The sequence below is a fragment of the Fragaria vesca genome, linkage group LG2 (assembly GCF_000184155.1).
Source record: "Fragaria vesca subsp. vesca linkage group LG2, FraVesHawaii_1.0, whole genome shotgun sequence".
NCBI lineage: Eukaryota > Viridiplantae > Streptophyta > Magnoliopsida > Rosales > Rosaceae > Fragaria > Fragaria vesca.
The window spans coordinates 1,641,276-1,644,180 of NC_020492.1; positions in this window are offsets into that span (position 1 = coordinate 1,641,276).

Consider the following 2,905-nt stretch of genomic DNA (forward strand, 5'->3'; position numbering starts at 1 on the left):
CATATATATATATATATATATATATATATATATATATTTTCGTTCATTGTGCTAAATAACTATTACAAAGCGAAATCTCTAAAACAACCTGTTATGAATAGATCAAAAGTGATAACTGAACCTACAACAAGGGGAAAGTTTGAATCATAGAAGCTAGGTCTCGCACAATGATGACCGAGGTTGGCAAGAGCATTGGCAGCAAAGTTGGCTTCATAGAAATTATGCTGGAAGTGAATGCGATGGAAAGAGCATGCAATCTTCTTAATGTCTAGGAGCCTCCAAGGACATTTAAACTTCCCAACCACATTCCATATGTTACTAATTTAGCGTTCATGTCGATCAGTTGCTAAACTCAAACATTACCGTAGTCTTCCCGACCTTAATTTTCTTGAAGAAGTGATCAGTACGTCTCCAAAACCTTAAAATATTGAGATATTGATTTGTGATTTGGGGTAACTAGTTGCATATCCAAATTTGCTATATGTACCTCAATTATTTAGTACACCTCTATTTTATTTTTTAATATAAACCTAAATAGACCTTATGAATATGATTATATTTTAACTAATTCACATGCATATTCTGTTTGCAATTGCCAACAAAGTAGTATATAACATTAATTGTGAGGAAGTTTTACGATTCATGAATGTCCATTCAAAATCGGTATATATCAAGTTAACTTATTATTATATTTTTTTGAAACAGGACGCAAAGTCATTTAATTGATAACATGAACATAATCTGCTCTTGTGGACTACCTAAAAATTGAACTATGCAAAACCTAAAAAGCTTAAGCTATTTTAACACTATAAACCATAGAATCAACACCGTGATCAATAATCAGTAACTGTTAGAATCATCTGACTTATATAAAGATATTTGACACCACCGCGAGAGAACTTTGACATTCCGCCATCGACATACCCACCGACGACCACCTCGGAATACATCACACACACTCAGGACAAGAAGAGATCAACAAACCCAATCCTTGATGAGATCCAACCCCCTTATTGGTGGTTCTCAGATCGAGCCCCAAATTGACGTCGACTATGTTTGTTCCTCAGTGAGTTGCCAGAGAGACGGACCTCCAGACCATGTACGATCAAACCCTAATTGCGGCAGCAAACTCGTGCTGCCACCCAGGGTTTCACCCATCAAAACAACCCAAGGAAACATGGGATCGATCAACCCCTCTGCAACCACATAAGGATGAGAAGAAGAGGGGATAAGCCACAACCCATCTGATTCTTGAAATTAGCCGTCTCTGCCCTCACAAAGCTTACCACCATCACCATCCAACCACACACCACCGCCAAGGGATAGGATAAGTACGAGAGAGAGAGGAGACGAGCCATTTTTAAGTTAATTTTTTTTTTAATAATAATTTACACATACCTATATATGTTTAGTAATGTTTGAACCCATGACCTTAAAATTGTTAGTTAAATACCTTAACTAACCAAACCATGACTGACCGATATTTTTAAGTTAATTTATTTGATATGAAAATAGAGTAGTCCTAGTTCAAATACATAAAACAATAGTCGGTCTCCCTTGTAGCATAATGAATAGTGCTATATGCAACATCTGCTGGCTCATGGGTTTGACTGGCATCAAAATATTTCTAACAACAAATACATAAAACAGTATATGTGGTCTAAAAAGTCAAAAGTCTATCTTTGAATCAAACTAATAATATATTTAGGTATCATAATTCTAACATTGATGATCAGCATCTCTCAAGTTGGATAACAAGTAGCTATTTAATTGATCTGCTGATAATTAATCAGGGTAAGTAAGTTGGTGTATTATTTGGAGCTAGCTTCGGTGATGGAGTGTTCTTAATTATTCATCAGTGAGTCGATCCTTCTGTGTCCAGTATTATTTAAAGCTGCAATCCAAACTGTCTAAGTAATATGCAGTACGTGCGTAAGACCCTAGCACAGACTGGGGAGATCTGAATTAAGGCCACTAACTAATTAAGTAGTTAATTAGCTAGCTAGTTTATCCCCTCTGGGATTATATATAACAATCTGCCATATGACTAGTTGGTACGTTCATGCGCGCTTGCTCACTCGGTCACATTGTAACCTAATAATTCTTTTAAGCTTCTATCAGTAGGATCCATAATTTTGTCAAATTAACTTAATATAAATGCTGCTTTACAAAACTGAATATTATAACCAAATGGAACTAAGGGAAATGAACATAATTATGAGATTATTATTATTTAACACAACTAAATTACCAACATTAGGTTAATGTATTATATCTCTAGACGAGCGAGTAAAACTCTGAGGGGATTTGTCGTAAAAGCACATACACAACTTTCTTGTCTTTACTCGTTACCATTTGGTCTAGTGGTATCAGTCTCCCCTAAGCAAGTGAGAGTTAATATGTGAGTTCAACTTACGATAGACTCGTTGTAACATTTCAGTTATTTGTTTGAATAAAAAAAAAAAAACATTCTTGTCTTTAACATCGAAGATTGAGTGTTATTATTAATAATGTGTAATCTAATATAATGGAGGGATTGTTTGAGTTGAAGATGTTGAAATGGAAGGCCGTATATATGTATACTGTTCTCAAGTCAGCCAACAGTTTAACATCGAAGCACAAGCACCAAATCATCAAGGATCTTCTCTCAATCTCTCTATTCTCTCATCATCGCTATCATCACTGAAAGCATATATATAACGGAAAATTCTAGTACGAGTTAATGCATAACATACATCAAGTTTTCTGAATATTCTTAACCATTAGATATAATAAAACCATGAATATATCTAATGGCGTAGATTATTCAATATTGGTAACTTGTTTATCCAATAGCAAGTAAATTTCTTCTTCTTCTTCTTCTTCTTCTTCTTCTTCTTCTTCTTCTTTCTTTTTTTTTATTTTT